The sequence below is a fragment of the Chionomys nivalis genome, chromosome 11 (genome assembly GCF_950005125.1).
Source record: "Chionomys nivalis chromosome 11, mChiNiv1.1, whole genome shotgun sequence".
Lineage (NCBI taxonomy): Eukaryota > Metazoa > Chordata > Mammalia > Rodentia > Cricetidae > Chionomys > Chionomys nivalis.
In genome coordinates this window covers 57,011,320-57,028,752 of record NC_080096.1, presented here as the reverse complement: position 1 = coordinate 57,028,752, position 17,433 = coordinate 57,011,320, and the positions used below count along the sequence as shown (strand labels likewise).

Here is a 17,433-nt window from a genome sequence, read left to right as displayed (position 1 = left end):
TGACCTTTCTTGATCTGTATGCACTTCTGATACAGCGTGTGTGTGTATATGCACGCACATACACGCATCCGGACATATACACGTGTGTACATACACACATGCAGAAATACAAACACATCTGTCATTTTTCATTCACGCAATGAATTTGGTCTTAGGGGTTTTGTATCAGGTTATTATTATTATTTTATTATAGTATTTAGTTCAGTCCTGGACTAAGTAGTATACTCAAGGCACAATTTCTTTTCTTTATGAATTATGTGGAAGATTTAACAGGCCTATCACTTCATCTTCACAGTCCAAAAGGAATCGAGAAGAAGCTGGGAATGCTTAGATTGTTCTTGCTTGGTTCCCATGTCTATAATGTATCAAATATGATGGTAGCATAATGAGACATTTTAATTTGCCATTTGTATAGATTGGAAGTGGGGTGAACTTTAAGATTCCCCAAATTGCCTATGTCTCCAGTGCTGTGAGAGCTGAGGTTAGGATATGTGTTAGTCAGACTTGGTGTCACTGTGACAAATGACAAGTGTCACTCGAAAAAGAGCCTAGCAGAGGAGCATGATTTCTGGATTTCAGTCCGTTGTTAGTTGGCTCTGTTGCTTTCAGGTCTGTGTCCAGGTAGAAACATCATGGAAGAGCATGGTAGATTAAAACCGCTTAGGTCATGGCAGCTAGGAAGTAGGGAGTCATACCAGCCAACAAATTCCTCAAACCAGGTTCTACCACCCACTTTCCACTACCTTCTGATAATGCTATCAGTTTGTATGTCCGTTAATAGATCAATACTGTAAGTAAAGTCCCTCTGGTCCAGCCACTCTCAGTGATTGACTCTGTCAATGGGGACCGAGCTTTCAACAGTTGAAGTGTTTACTTTTAAAAATTTCATTAGGGTATATTATTTATACACACAGAAGGTCTCATTATGGCATTTTATTGTGATATGCATATAATGTATTTTGATCATATTCACCCTATTACTCTGATTTGTCCCCTTGCTGATACTTTTTTTTCTAACTAGTCCCTTTTACTTTCACCCACCCACTCCATGTATGTGTGTGTGTGTGTACCAATGTATTTAGTTGGGGTTATTTACATGAGTGTGGGTGAAGGGTTATATACGGGATCACTATTACCTTACTGCGCTCCCTCCCCCATGAAGCATTAGTTGCCTATAGATTCTCAAGCAATGGTGAGAGCTTTATGAACACTTTCCCCCTAGAAACCGTTCACTGCCTCAGGGAACGCTAGGGTCGTATGAGCCCTTGACCCTCTAGGACAGAATAGTGACAATTCCAATCTTGTGCAGTTAATGTCAGGTATTGAGAATACAAGAGTGCCACAGCTATGACTGGAAGACAGCATTCCACAACATGCCATCCCTTCCCCCTGCTCCTATATTCTCTCTGATCCTTCTTCTGCAGTCTTCGCTGAGCCTTGGCTGGGTGATTTGGGGCTGAGCATTTAACAATCGCTTATTCTCAGCACTTTGAGTATTTATGAGTCTCTGCAGTAACTGCTGCTCACAGCAAAAAGAAGCCTGTCTGCGGAAAGCTGACAACAGCGCTAGTCTGTGGGCATAAACAGAGCGAACACTTCGCGTGTCTGTGTAGCAGAGCAGCTGCAGTAGCTTGCGTGTTAAGGCTTACGACCTTCCAAATCAAAGGCCTTTCACCAGCTTTACAGTACCAGAGCCGTGAAGGCTTCAGATCCTCCGGAAAGTGCTGGTTACTCCAGTAACACTCCTGCCACTGTTTCACCTATAGGCGCATCTTGCCTGGTAGGCTGGTAGTGCAGCACACAGGGTCCAGAGCTGAGCACAACTGTCGTTGACGGTTCTTTCCCAGCAGATTACATAGCATCTTCTGACACTGTGGACACTAGCCAGTAGCAAGGAAGTTTGCAGCTCATTTCCAGTTGGGACTAAGTGTAACGTGAGTTTTGGGAGTACCTCTTGTTTCCAAACCATAAGAGATGATTTCTTAAAGGAAAGATCACTTCCTTATGATAGACATGGAAGTCTGCTCAGAGGACACACATGCTGAGCTGCTGGGACTTCTGTAAGGTGACGAGTATGCGGGTCCCACATCTCCTAGTCCTTAGATGTCAGGTGCTTTTCTTTTCTTTTTTTTTTTCTTTTTTTTTTTTGGATTTTCAAGACAGGGTTTCTCCATAGCTTTTGGTTCCTGTCCTGGAACTAGCTCTTGTAGACCAGGCTGGCCTCGAACTCACAGAGATCCGCCTGCCTCTGCCTCCCGAGTGCTGGGATTAAAGGCATGCGCCACCACCGCCCAGCTCAGGTGCTTTTCTTATTCAGATTGTTGTAGGTTCTCTCTAGTGGCCTCCACCACCTCATATTTTGTTTATTTATCTTAGTACCCATGTAAACAATTTTTCTGTAATCTATGAAATGGCAATCATTAGAATGACCACCCAGGTTTATTTCCTTATTCGTTAAGACTATTAAGCAATGCTACATATTTAAGTCATGTTCTACAGCTGCTGATTAGTTAGTGGCTCATTTTTAAAGAAAAGAGAAAAATATGTTGTGTAATTGTGCTCCTAATGTACATGATAGAGTGAAACGCTTAAACATTGTTGCTCAGATGCATGCCACACCAGCTAGACACAATGCTGTCACAAGACCTACAGGTAACACTTTTAAGCATCTGGGAATGGGTGGAAATAGTACCCTAGAAATTGAAGACAGTGTTTTCTCCTCCTTTCTATTTTCACCGTGATATGGTCGATCATGATATTTTAATAATCTTTAGCTACAGTTCAATCAGCCAAAAGAAAGAGCTAAATATTTTGACAGAACAAATTTTATAATAGTGAGTAGATGCTATTAGTATATTTATTAGCCTTGAAATTTGCTCTGGGCGGAGCGATTTCTATTATATCTGGTATAAGATTTGTGTCTATATCTGTATTTATAGGGGGTTTTGTCCCTGTAGGACAGTTGGCTCAAGTTCTTGGAAGAGTTGGTACTAAAGGATAGTTTGACTCTCATGAGACTAAGTAAACCTTGGAGCTAAACACTTTTCAAGGTTACCGTCTGCTCCTGGCTTTGGGGATCATTTCACATCTACAGGAAGATTCAGCCACATGAAGTGTGGTGACCTAAATGCTGTGTTGGAATGACATCTTGATTTTGTATATGACCACTATTGTAAGACATTATAAGGAAAAATATTTAATAAATTGCAAAGAAAAGCTATGTATTACATATATGATGGCACTCTTCTTAGTTTTATTCTGCATGGTGGCAGTAGAGATTATTTCTCGTAGTATTCATTCAAAAACAATATAAATTATTGGTTTCTGTTGCTACTTCTCCAGTGTGAGTTCCCCTCCTTAGTCTCTCAATGTGACTTTTGTGCTGTCATGTCCTTGCATGGCTCTAGGGACAGACCCAACTGGGGCAAGCAGGGAATGAAGAGACACACACAACAATGCTGGAATTGGGTAATTTGGGCTCTCAGATGGAGAAGCCTCAGAATCCTGGAAGCTTAGTGTGTATATTGTATACAGTTGAAGGGAGGTGTGGGGTTATTGCATACAGCTGAACAAGGAGATGGGGTATTATATACAGGTAAACCAAGAGGCACTTTTAGCTATTCTTGGTAGGAATATAGGAATACATATATTCTCTATAAGGGAACAGTCTTTAGGCTATAAATATCCAGGGTGGGGTGGGGTGAGGAGAAAGCCATGGTAGGTGTTTTCTGCATTATCAGTATGTACACTCCCTCCAGGGAGAAGGCTTTGCCATTTTCCTATGGGACTGAGGCTGTGCTCCTTGATGTGGCTATGCCTACGTCAACAGCACACAATCAAACAGGGTTTATAGCAAGATTCAATACCTGGGATAGTGGTCTTGGAGGTTATGATAGCAGTGGAGGAAGGAGGTTATAGGCAGATTAAATCATAGGTCGAAAGATAAGAGGAGTGAGTTCTGGTATTCCGTAGTAGGGTAGGACTATAGTTTTTGAAAATATATTACATATTTGTAAGAATCGGGAACAGCCAAGCTCAAAGATTTCTAGAACAGGAGTGAATGGAATCAAAGTGACAATGTATATGAGATGTATTCCATAAGTATGTACCATTACTGTGTATCAGTAATATGGGATTTCTTGCAATATTTCAGTGTTATTATACATGCATTTGATAATATCAAATCAAGTTCGACACTTCTTTTCCCTCAACATTTGTCATTTCTTTATGGTGGAAACATGAGAAAGACCCGTTTATTCTAGCTTTTGGAAGTGCAGAGGGTCATTACCTGTAGTCACCCTCTTGGGTAAAGCCTTCCAGAATCGTTTGCTCTTGCTGTAGTTTAGCCCCCACCTGTGTACACCCTTCTCTCTTTCCCAGGCCTCTAGTAGCTTCCATGAGCTTTCCTGTTTTAGATTCTACACATCGGTGAGATCAGGTGGTAGAAGGCTTACACATTTGAACTTAGGAAGTCACAAGTTTCTTCCTTAAAATCTCCTCTCATCGAACCAAGCCTTAGTCTCATGAAGCACCATGTTTTCCACCTTTCTCTTGTTTTGATGTGGTGATAGTCATTTGTTTATTTTTGTTGTTGATATCACTTGCATTTTCTATCTCTGAAGTCCTTTTTTTTTTTTAACCCATTTTCATGGTTTGACTGTGAAGTCTAGCTGTTAGTTGGAGCAGTTGTAATCTTTAATAGTTTTGTAGTGTTTTCAGGGCCATTTTTTTTTTCCATTTGTGAAAGTACATACATGCTTGAGCCATTTGAAATCACTTAAGTGGTAAGGTTCATGGCCCATGACTTTTTGATCTTTTCAAAGTCATATATTATCAAATAGTAAAAGTTGACTTTCAGGGCAGAATCCTTGATAGTTCTACTCAGGGTCATAAGCCGTATTTTAACACAGAAAATGAATAGGAAATGTGTGAGATTTAATGGTCTGTGAGTTACTGCTGTGAGAAAGAGAGAAGATATATTCTGCAAAGGAGCATGCACAAAGCCTCTCTGCACTCTGCACTCTGTTCTATTGTCGCTGAGTTCTGTGAAATGCTACCCCCCGAAGTCAGTCTGCTGCCTGTGTTCTCCACCCCAGCAAAAGAAGCCAGAATGTACAGTTCTTTTAGGAAAGACATTCAGAGATAAGAAGTGCTGAACGTCTTTCTATTCCCTGGTAGCTATAGTGTCGATTAGGCCTTGAGAAAAATTGGGATGAATTTGTCTGGGTGAAGCTGTTAGACAAAAGGAAACGCAGGTCAAAATACATGGTCAGGTTATAGCTCCTCCCCTTGTGGCAAAACGTTTATTTCTTCTTTAAACACACCGTGAAGGTGTCTAGAGAGTAAGGCACTTTAGATTGTTTGTTTTCTCGATGGTATGCATGAAGCTTTGAGTTTACACCCAAAGCGTTTGTGTCAGTTTCTTGCCTTAGCATCAACACTATGCTGAGTTACTGCTAGTGCATCTATAGAATAGAAATTATCTGTAGTTTCCATTTAAGGAATGTTTGATTATGATTTTTCTAACCCGTAGTAGACTTAACTAATGTAGCATGTTTAATAAAACCCAGAGACAGAAATTGGGGTACAATCTGAAGGGTCAGAAAAGCAAAACAGCCAAACACTGACTCTTACCTATGACCTCCGAAATGTCGACCCTGCCTCCAGTAATCTCCTAATGAGACTGTGTCTGTGAGCTGTGTCCTCCCGTTTTCTATTCTTCTTCAGTGCTGGGATTAAAGGTGTGCACCACTACCGCCCAGTTTCTATGGCAAACTAGTGTGGCTACTGGGATTAAAGATGTGTGTTACCTCTGCCTGGTCTGTAAGCTGAGCAGTGAGGCTGTTTTGATCTCTGAACTTCAGGCAAGCTTTATTTATTAAAATATAGTTGAAATATCACTAACTTATATGTAATATACTGGAACAAAATCGTTGTGTTTCTGTGTCACTGACACAAAAAGGATGAGCATGGAATTTGATGGAGAGCGGCCTAATGCTACATTCATAACAAGGAAGTCTTCTTATCTTTAACTGGCTGTGAGGTTCTATTTGTAGATTTTTCTCTGTTTAAAACTCAAAAGGAAGAGACTGAGAGATCTCACCAAGCCAGTGGCACAAAAAGCAAGCCAAGTGGAGATTATGTATTGCCGAATGGACAAAAATTATTTTGTGTACATTTTCTTGGAATGTTCATAGTAGAGAGGTTCTTATATTTAAGGAAAGTATTTTATTAAATAACTTTTTGTATTCTACTTAATTTGAAAGTAATGTTTGGAAAATATAGAGAAAATTACATTTTGCCATGGTTGATGTATTGAAAATACTTGAGGTTGTACCCTGTCAATTTGATCTCTTGAGATGCACAAAGGCATCTCTATTCACTATACAGTCATGAAGAACTTCTTTATAACATATGTTTTAGCTGGGATGTGGAATGCTGAGGGAGTTGTTGATGTGCTCACTATGAATAGGAGCGTCTGTAGGAGCCTATGGTGTTCATGCAGAGTGGCTGGACTGTTGTGTGAGCACAGAAAGGGGCAACTAAGTCACATGGTGGGCCAGGTAAGGCTGCTGGGCATGGGTAGTTCGTAAAATAACTCTTGTTTAAATACAAGTTCTTTAATGAAGTAGAAGGATATGGTTTTTTTTCATATGTGTTAAAAATATTTGTAGATGACACAGTTTTATATTTGAAAAACTTCATCGAATAAGCAGCATAATAAATGCATTTCTGGAGGTTATTTAATACCTTTTTTTTTTTTTTTTTTTTTTTTTTTTTTTTTTTTTTTTGGTTTTTTGAGACAGGGTTTTTCTGTAGCTTTGGAGCCTGTCCTGGAACTAGCTCTTGTAGACCAGGCTGGCCTTGAACTCACAAAGATCCACTGCCTCTGCCTCCTGAGTGCTGGGATTAAAGGCGTGCGCCACCACCGCCCGGCTAGGTTCTAGAATACTTTGTAAACTCTAATTTCACCGGCAGTACTCTTCTTCAGTGTTTCCAATTTAGTGTTTTTTTTTTGTGTGTGTGGGGGGGAGAGTCAAAGCTCACAGCACACAGTCCCAGTTATGTATCCATATAGTTGTCAGTGAGATGATAGGTCTTAATTTGATGGCAGAGTTTAACTCCAGAGTTCTCCAAGTTGGGCAGGTGTGTTAGGTCCTTCACCAGACACCCTGTGTATGTTGAACATACTAGACTTGTAGCTCATCAATGAGAGTTTTGACCTTCTCATAATACACAGTATATGCTTTTAGGTGAATCTTCCCAGAAGAGTTATTATAAAGCATTTGGGCATTGAGAAGTCGGTTTGTTTCCAGTGAGTGGAAATACATAGTAATAAAGCAAGTGAAGCCAGCAAAATGGCTAAGAGGTGACTAGGGTGATTGTTTGGCAGCCTGTGGTAGGTTGGATAGACTTCAGGGACTATGGCATCTGCTCTTCTTGATTGCTAACATGTTGTGTGAATGAATTGCTTCTGCATTTAAGAGAATTTATATATTTCCTGTCTCTAAAAATGCTTATCTGAATTTATCATACCGCGGAATCAAGTAGATATTAAGCTGAATGAGGTTAGTAAGGACAAATTAGTGCTTTGAAATGACTTGTGGATGTCTTAAATGTAAATTGTGTTTCAAGGGAATTTTTAGTAGGTACAGGTTAAACTTAGAATTCATGAAAGGAATTTGTCAAGGAACGCCATCTCTTAAAGTTTTTGCCTCTCAGCAACCTTAGAAGGATCCCGTGTTTATCTGTTGATTGATAGAATTAACAGGTAACTGTTGTTAGCTCCGTCTAATTTTACCCTAAAAACCAATGAAATATTTCCCCAAATTGCAATGTTTATCCAAAGTGTTGGATGGATCATTGTGCAGTTCGTGGTCATTGGGTTTAGGTTAGGTTAGATTACACTGGCATCTTATTAGATGAACTCTATTAATTTAGGGTTCATAGTAATTTGATATAGGCTGAGTTAAAACATTAGCAAGTATTGAAGCTACTGGGTTTAGGTTGTTTAGATTTGCTCACTTACATTCCTATGATGAGTGTGCTAATTTAAAATGATCAAATTATCTATTCATTAAGACATATCAACAGGGACTGGTGCTTGGTCACACTTGGCTAATTCGTTTGATATAGTATAAAAGTGAAAGCAATAGACTTTGATTTCTTTAGTACTTTTTAAATTCAGTCTTGCCTTTCTTCATTATTTCTAGTAGCTTGAATTATTATTAATGATAATTATGCTTGTGGCATTTTACTGTTTATGTGTACTTAGTGACAAATTGTATTTAAGTTTTAATGGTGGAGGTACAGCTTTATCTGTGTTAAGTGCAATTATCATGGAATTATCCTTCAGCTTGAAATACTGTGCCTGCCTTGTTTTTATTAGGTCCCGTGTTATTTATTAAGCATTTTCAAGTCACTTATTTAATCACACAGCATATGTTTATTGCAGACCTCCTGTATGGTAGGTACTGATAACACCGAGATGGAAGGATATTGCAGTTTGTTCAGGAATGGTAGGACTTGGTGGGGTGATGCAGGCATTAAAAATTACTTTCAATACAAGGCAGTAATTGCCACTATGGAGGTATATAGGCACCCCTGCAAAACAAAGGAGAGGCCCATATGTTTCTTTAAGCAGGGAGATGAGAAACCTTTTTAGACAGAACTAAGAACATATGCAAAAACACTGATATGTGGCAGGTCTCAGTGGGATGGCAAGACAGACAGACATTTGGAATAAAGCTGGATAGTTGGAGTGAGGGAAATTGTTCCCAGAGTGGATAGAGATGAGCTCCTCAAACCTTGCCGTTATGTAAGATGAGGGAAGTTCTGTAAACTACCAGGGTCAAATCAGATTTCAGGGAGATGAAGTTGTATAATATGATGTTAAAAGTACCAGTTTCAGTGGAGACCTTGGCCTATGTAAGAAAGTGAGGGAGCCCACAGCATGGTAGGAACAGTCCAGCAACTGTTATACTTCTCGGCTTCTCAGTCGCTGAAGTCAGATATTAGTAAATGAGGAGGTGGGTGAAGACGAGGATTCTTGAGAAACTGCCTGTGGGACTGTGAGTCCTACATATTAATGCCTCCTTGTCTTAACCTTAGTGACTGGACTTGAACCTGTCCCTTTCTTCTCCTGGTCTCTTTCTAGTCCAGCTTGGTGCAACTCCCTTACATTTGGGGTAAATGAGTGGCTATAGCAACTGAGTAGTGATGTCGTGCGATGGCTAGGGCTTCAGGACAGTCCTTGGATGCTGTCTAGCAGGCTTTAGTCAGGCAGTCCATAGGGAGTCAAGAGGAAGTGAAACTGAGGAGGAATCCATGAGAGGCAAACGTTTACGAAGAGGGGCTGTCTGTCAGTGTGTGATGACTGGCTAGCAGTTGTGACGGTGGACGGGGAGATAAGGCAGTGTCAACATCAGCTGACATGCATCGAGTCTTCTACCACAAAACACGTGTTAGTATTTCTTGCAACAAAATGTGGGCAGCCTGACTGTTGTTAAAAATCCAATGGGGTGAAGCACCCCAAGGGAATATACAGGCCTTTGTTGACAGCAGCAAGGAGTGAGTAAGGCAGAGTCCCCTTGCACCAAGTCTAATGAGACCTTGGCTGCTGGCCACGGAGCAGTAGGAGGATCCCTCTTGGGCTGTGAGATGTACAGTCACCTTCACCATACTGACAATGCGCTGACCCTGTTTCCCACAAGAGCCGGTCCGGATTCAGATATTAGGTGTTTCTGAGGGGCCGGGGCAGCGGGGTAGGGAGATGATGACTGGAACTATCAGCATCAATTAGAGGTTGTAAAGTTAAGGGAACTCTGGAGAATTCTGCCAGCTGTCACTGGAGCTCTTTGCTCGGGATATGGGTTTAACCTTTGTGATCTCATCGGCATGAGAGTGAACATGTGGATATTCCTAGGTTTAGGCTTCTGTGGGCCTTGAAGGACGCTGGCACAGTTACTGTGATAGTGGCGACCAGATGGCGACTTCACACCTTTTCCTTTGATTTTCCTGTTTATATTTTGTGCTTTGTAGAGGTTTGAGGGTCTCCAAATTCACTGTGCTTAAAGTTGATGAGCTGCGTATTGTTATATTAGTGGTGCATTGCTGTCATACCGTGATGAGTGAGACCCATTGCACTGATCAGCTATGTCTCTGTGTCCCCTTTCTTACCTTCTCCCATTTGAGACATTAGCATGTCATTTAGCCCGTGCGGGAAGAAGGAGCCTTGTGTGCATTTCTGTTGCCTGCTTCTCGGTGTATCTTTTGAACCCCTCACGGAGCAGCTGATGAGTTTGTGGAAGGGCACAGGCAGTGGTCTGCTGAGTTACTGAAGAAAGTCCAAGAGTCATTTTTGAAGCAGTTGAAAAATGGAGAACCATGCACGCATATGTTATGTTGTCTTAAATCAAGCTCTGGGTAAAGCTATGGTGACACATGCTGTTCATGAAAGGCTTAATGCAGTCCTTCTAATCGGATGAATTGTCTTGTTGTGCAAAAACTGTTATTACACTGTGTGTGAAACCAACCATGCTGCAGGGGAAAAATTAAATCGCCTGACTGAGAGGTCACTTGTGAATAGTAACACAAGATGCATTGCCGTTATTAGAGACTCTGGAGGACATTCACCCTTTTATGGTCGTTCAACTGCTGGGATGAAATATTTTAGTGGTAAATGACACCCTTCTGGGAAATCCCCCTCAAGACTCATTCTTTGCTGTTTGTACATGAAGGAACGGAGGGAGTGGGGGAACACAGGAAGACAATCACATTATTCCTTTCAGATCATGTAACAAACTTACCTAATTTGATTTGGTGTGATAACAGTTGTCTTTAAATGTTCCTCATTATAGCATTGTTCGTCAGTGTCCATCAGGGCCACACTCTGTCTTTTGTGGCAGGCGGTGCACATTCTGTATTCTTTTCTATAGGGTGTGCATGGAAGCAGAGGCTTAGACACCAAGCTGGCTGGAGTTAATGTCAAAACTGGGCTGTGTACTTTAAGATACGATGAAGTGAAACGTCTTTCTGCTTATTCTATTTGCTTTTTTAAAAGAGTCTTTGACTATATACAGGAAAGATTATGTGTGTTCATGTTTCAGTTCTGCATGGAAAGTGTTGATTGGTAAATATTTTATAAAATATCTTCAGAGGTAAGTAAGCAGTTATTGATCTGAGGTGTTTATAATATAGTCATTAAAGCAGGGGCTGCAGTTTTTTACCCATGGATAATACTCAGTATTATTTTTCTGTTTATTGATCATAATCTATCACCACTCTGAAATTTTCTACTTTTTTTGCTAGATAATTCAGGTTATCTTTTATGTGGACAAGAAAGTAGTCAGGAACAGCATTGCAAATAATTTGGATAGATTTTGTGTTTTGTTAAATCTGAAGTCAAGTAGCCGACTTTTTCCTCATTATTTGATTTCAATGCCTTTCCCCTCCTCCTTCCCTTTAAAGCTTTCCTACTTTATTGCCCAAAAGCTATGGACCAGTTAGAGTGGTGTGAATAGGGATATAAATTCTATTGGATTTCTCAGTGCCTGCTTTTGTTACAGGTATTTTGATGGGTTCATTAAAGCATATCAGTTGAAGTGGGGGCAGGGGAACGAAAAGGGGTAGAGGAAGGAAAATATATTGCCAGCTGGAATAATGCATAGATATTTGAGCTTCACCTGGAAATAAAAATAATTTTGTAGAATGGGAGATAGAAACCCTTTGTCAGGTTGCTAATGAGAGGCTTGACCTAGCTGCTGCTGCAGCAGCATCTTTGGGGATGATGAGAGATGCAAAATGCACTGTTGCTAAGCAACTCTCTTGGCTGCCTTTGGAGCAGGTTCATATGTGCTAAGAGCTAATGAATCCTCATGTCTGCTCTTTGAAACTGCTCAAAAAAGCCAATGAAGACATTCCCAGGCATTTAGCATTTAAAGTACTGAACCTTTCTTGCCGTGTCATCTACTCATTAAAAATTAAATTGACCATTTAGTGTGTACTGAATAGTGCTTTATTTTTCAAGGTGGGCCAGGGTTTGAGTCTTAATAAATATGTTTTCACAAAGGAGCTCAATAAAAACGACTTAGCTCTGATCTGCTACTTATATTGTTGTATCTGCAGGATTATTCTAAGTTGGAATATCCCTTTCCCTTCCCTTTTCTAAGTCAGTGGAACCCTCTTCTTTCTTAGTTATTTTTGAAATCATACCTTTCGCGTATATTGTTCAGCTCAAATGCCATCGTCTCTGAAGACTCTAGCGATCTAGAAACCAGGAAAAATTTTTAGGCGGCTTGTTTAACCATTCTCTCTCTCAAAAGAAAAAAAAATTAAACAAAGCAACCCACAGAACAAAAGTGAAAGCCCGATGGAACCTGGATGAAGCGATTAATCTTAGTTCTTGGAAGTCCGCATGCGTCCTCTGCTGACCTCTCAGCAGTGGCGTGAGGATGGAAGCATGCTCTGTGTGGTGGGAGAACAGTGTAAAAGGTGCCATGCAAGTGCTAAGGGGTGTGTTTTCGTCTTTTCTTACATGGGGTTCCAATTGATTTCCCGCTCAGCAAGAATTTTATGTTGCTGGAGTGGTTGTCTTGATCCGCTTTGGTAGCATTTTTGTAGGATATGAAAATGTGGGATTTATTTGTAATAGGCTTCAAGCTTTTCCCATTTTATGTCATGGTTGCATGGAAAGAAGATGGCCATGCCTTCTATATAAAAACCGAATTTAATTTCCTCTTGTTTTCTCTTTATAGCCTTGGCTGTCCTGGAATTCACTCTATAGACCAGGCTGGCCTCAGACTTATAGAGAACTCCTGCCTCTGCCTCCTAAATGCTGGGATTAAAGACATGTGCCCCCACTGCCCGGCTTAGTTTCTTCTTATAATACCCAAAATTTACTAGAGAGTCTATTACAGTGTAATAATGGTATATTCTTCCCTCAAATTAGAATTATAAAATAACTTTCCTCATTAAATTTAACATGTGAATTAAATGGCATAATCCTGAATACAGAATTCTGTTTGTAATCCATGGTCGGCAAAGGTTATATCTTTATTGTTCTTTTTTCACACTGTACAGTTGTTTGTTCTGTTACAGACGCAGTGCCTGGCTGTAGCTAGACAGAAACATCCCATGTCTGCCTGAAGCTGTCACCATCCTTTTCTCCCAAGTTCTTCAAAAGGGAGATATTCACTGTTATCTCTGTTTGTATGTCTGTTTTTTTTTTTTTTTTTTTTTTTTTGGTTTTTCGAGACAGGGTTTCTCTGTGGTTTTGGAGCCTGTCCTGGAACTAGCTCTGTAGACCAGGCTGGTCTCGAACTCACAGAGATCCACCTGCCTCTGCCTCCCAAGTGCTGGGATTAAAGGCGTGCGCCACCACCGCCCGGCTGTATGTCTGCTTTTTAAAAAAATCATTTTTATTTATTTAATTACACACTTTTTTTTTTTTGGTTTTTCGAGACAGGGTTAATTACACACATTTTAATATACACTGTGTATATATAGTCTACACACACACACACATATATATAGTGTGTGTGCATACATGTGTGTGTATGTGTACATATGACATATGTATGTGAAGGTCAGACAGTTTGTAGGAGTTGATTCTTTCTTCCCATCATTTGGTTCCCAGAAATTGAATTCAGGTCATTAGACTTGACAGCAATCACCTTTTACCTACTGAGCCATGTTTGTCTTTGTGTGCCTCTTTTAAACTACTTTTAGATTAAACAAGGAGATTGAGAACAGTGTTCTTTCATGGAAAGAAAATCAAAGCTAATTTAGTGGGTTTAAAATTTCAGGTAGTGGGGCTGTGGAGAGAGTCAAAGTGTTTATCACAAAGCTCTGAGGATCTGAGCTCACACCCCCAGCACTTAGAAGGATCCTAGCATGGCCATGAGGGCCTGTAATCACTGTGCTGTGGATGCAGGGGCAAGGGAAAACCTGGGACTTGCTGGCCAGCTTGTCTAGCCAAATTGGTGAACTCCAGGTTCACTGAGAGACCCTGTCTTAAAAAATTAGGTGAAAGCAATGAAGGAATCTATCCAGTATTGAATTTTGAACCCCCTATTAGCACATGTCAATATACACACTAACATATTTTGAAAGGTGGGAAAATATAAAATGATATTTAACATTATGTATTATATAACCTAGTATATCTGAAGTATTTTGGCTGTTCTTTTACATGAGCCCTTCTAGATTTGTTTTGTATTTTACTCATATTTACAGCACATCTCAATTCAGTTGACTGTGTTTCTAGTGTTCACTGGTATTGTCTGACAGACTTCCTAAAGAGACACAACATAAATGTCTTCTCATCCCAGTAAGGGAACCCATGACAAGCCAAAGTGATGATTGCATCACAGTCCAGCCTGGTGAATCGGTGACCTTTTACTGGGTTACTAACAGGAGTGTACCTGAGGGGTTATTTACAAAAGCAGGGATGACTCAGAAGCAGCTGCATGACTGGACAGCCCACCCCAGCACTGGTGATGCCTTCCAAATGCTGCAACTCCAGAGATCTCTGTACAGCCCATAGGCAGCCGATACACCCGTGTGATCACTGGGCAGTTTAGATTCACCCCAGACTCTTCCCCAGACACGTGACAATTGTTTGCTTTCGAGTCTCATGAGCCCCCTCCTTCCTCCTGGAGTAATGTTTCTATTGGGGGGAAAGTGCCAGGCACCAAGTCGGCATGTTAGGAACATGCTGTGTTGGACATTGTGGAGCTACAGAAACTTCCCAATGCTGCGTCTTCATCATAGATGAGAAATGTGTGTTTAGAAATACTATTCTAATATTGATTTTACTTGTCTAAAAATAGGCCCTTAGTCTCTAGTAGAATAGAAATGCAATGCTCAAGAACCAAAAAGAAACTTTTCTTTTGAGACATGGTCCTCTTATGTACACCAGACTCTCCTTAAACTGTAGTGGTCAGGGTTTTCTGAGGGAAAGAACCAATAGATAACTTATTAAATACAAGGGATAAATTAGGGGCCTAAGCCATCATGTTACTTGCACCGTGGAAGGCAGAAAACCCTGTAACTGCTCATTGCACAAAACTGAATGCTTCAGTTGTCTCATTCTGACCTTGAAGGCCTGGGAGATTACTTGACAGCCAGCTGCTGTTTTTTTGTCCAAGTCAGAAGGTCAGCAGAAGATGGCAGGAGTGGATGATGCTTTCACCAGCAAGTGACATTTCCAGTGCTGACTGCCTGTGGGAATTGTCACCTATGCCGGGGGAGGCTTGTCTCAATTCATCCTTCCTGGAGCTGCTCACACAAACATACCCACAGGTTGATCTGTACTTGGATCAGGTTGCCAAACAAGACTAGCTGACCATCATATGCGCTTCCTACCTCCTACTGAACAGTGGTGGATTACAGGTCAGAAGTACTTGAGAATGTGTTGGAATGAATGAATGCCTATAAGGTTTTTTTTTTTTTTTTTTTTAAATGGCTTATACACCTTTTGTAAGACCTCTCTTTTCCTTTCCTTTCCTTTTTTTTTTTGGAGTTCATTTCAGTTGATGTTGGGAAATTCTTATCATATTATGGTCCTAAGCACAAAAAAGAAAGGAACACAGTTGCTGCCTGTAATACAGGTCATTTTCAGGCTGTTGTGAGTAACTACGACCTAGAGTATACTGAAGTAAAAGTGGGCATAAAGTTAGTATAACAAACAGTAAATAGGGTATTTTCCACCTCAAAGGTTGAAAACAATTACTCTGGTCTCCCTAAACACTCTCTCTCATGGTTATAAAGATTTTGGGTTGAGCTCCCAGGTTATAAGAAGCCTGTACAAGGTCCAGCAGAAGGAGGAAGCGATGCTCCTTGAACCTAAGATGAGCATAGGGGAGGCAGGAGCACGTTGTTCCAGCATCAGCTGTCGTCCATGTGAGGAAATGCTTTGTGCACTCTTTCCTGCCCTTCCATTCTGTCTTCCCTGGTCCTTGAATGCTAAGGGGCTCATGTCACTTGCTGAAGCCGTACTGAAAGTAACATGGAGGTAGGAACTGAAGCAGAGGTCATGGAGGAACATTGCTTACTGCCTTGCTCTTCCCATGGCTTTCTTGGCTGGCTTATTTATACATCCCAGGACCACCTGCCCAGGGTGGCACCACTCACAGTGGGCTGAGCCCTTTCTCTCAATCATTATTAGATGCTCATAGATGTTCCTACAGGCCGTCTGATGAGACATTGTCTCACTTGAGGTTTCTCTTCTCAGATGAGCCTAACTCGTGCCAAATTGACAGAAACTACGCAGCACAGGATTTCAACTGTTAGGTTTGTGTTAGAGCAAACATGGACTTTTCCTGCTCTCCTCGTCCTGCTAGGATAGCATTGCTCAGTATAACTCTGTTCTGGTGTAAGTGTCTATAGTTGGTGTTGTCCAGAGGGTGGCCTCATCTAACTGTTGAGCATTTTAATTGGACTCATGTGAGCGAAGAACCCAAGATTTAAGTTTAATTAATTAAAACTTAAAATTAATTAATAGACTCTCAGACTTCTAAATTCTGCCCCTTCTGAGCAGAAGAGTCATTGCCTCTGCTGCCTGCTTTCTTGCAAGTTTCAGAGACTGGTTTGAAATTTTTTGTTGTTGTTGTTGTTATTATACCTTAATTTATGTCCCCAGTAACTGTTTCCTTTGCCTTTTGTTTTCTGAGTTGTGGGATGGTAGTGATGAGTTTAACTGTGAAGTACTTAGCGCACAGGGAAGCAGGAATTGTGTCTTCTCGTTGTTTGAAAACCCAGGCAACCCTGTGTGGAGCTGACTTTACAGGTGTTGCTCACTCAGCATAAACGGTCAGGGAAGCCTGAGCAGTGGCCGCTCTTTAGTTCCCACAGGCTGGCCTTCAGCTTAGGTTTCCCGCCTCTGCCTCTCTGGTACTGGACTGAAGGCACTTGCCCCGTGCTCAGGTCATTTTCTTTTCTTAATCACTTCAAAAGAACTTTTATTTACTTTTCTTGTTATTTCTAATTCTCTCTCTCTCTCTTTCTCTCTGTATGTGTGTGTGTGTGTGGTGTGTGCCACATCACAGTTATGGAGGTCACAGGACAACTTTGTGGGGTTGGTTCTTTCTTACCTTTATTTGGGCTCTGGGGATCACTCCTTCACCCACTGAGCAATATTGCTGACATCCTCACAACTTATTAAAAAATATTTTTTTCCTTTATGTGTATGGCATTTTGCCTTCATGTACGTATTCACAATATGAGTAGAGTATCTCTGGAGGCCAGAAGCTTGCATAGGATTCCCTGGAACAAAGGTTTAGGATTGGTGTGAACTGCCACATGGGTGCCCAGAACTGAACCCAGGTCCTCTGAAGAGTATCTCGTGCTCTTAACTTCTATGGCATCCCTCTAGCCCCCAGCTACTACTTTAAAATTTTAATTCACTTGTGTGTGTGTGATGCTGTGACACAC

General features: G+C 40.9%; 1 protein-coding gene across 5 annotated transcripts in view; it reads left to right on the top strand.

Moving 5' to 3' along the window:
• The window catches only part of Focad (focadhesin), a 283,297-nt gene that overhangs the window by 96,151 nt on the left and 169,713 nt on the right, over positions 1 to 17,433 (top strand). The gene's annotated exons all lie outside the window — the stretch shown is intronic.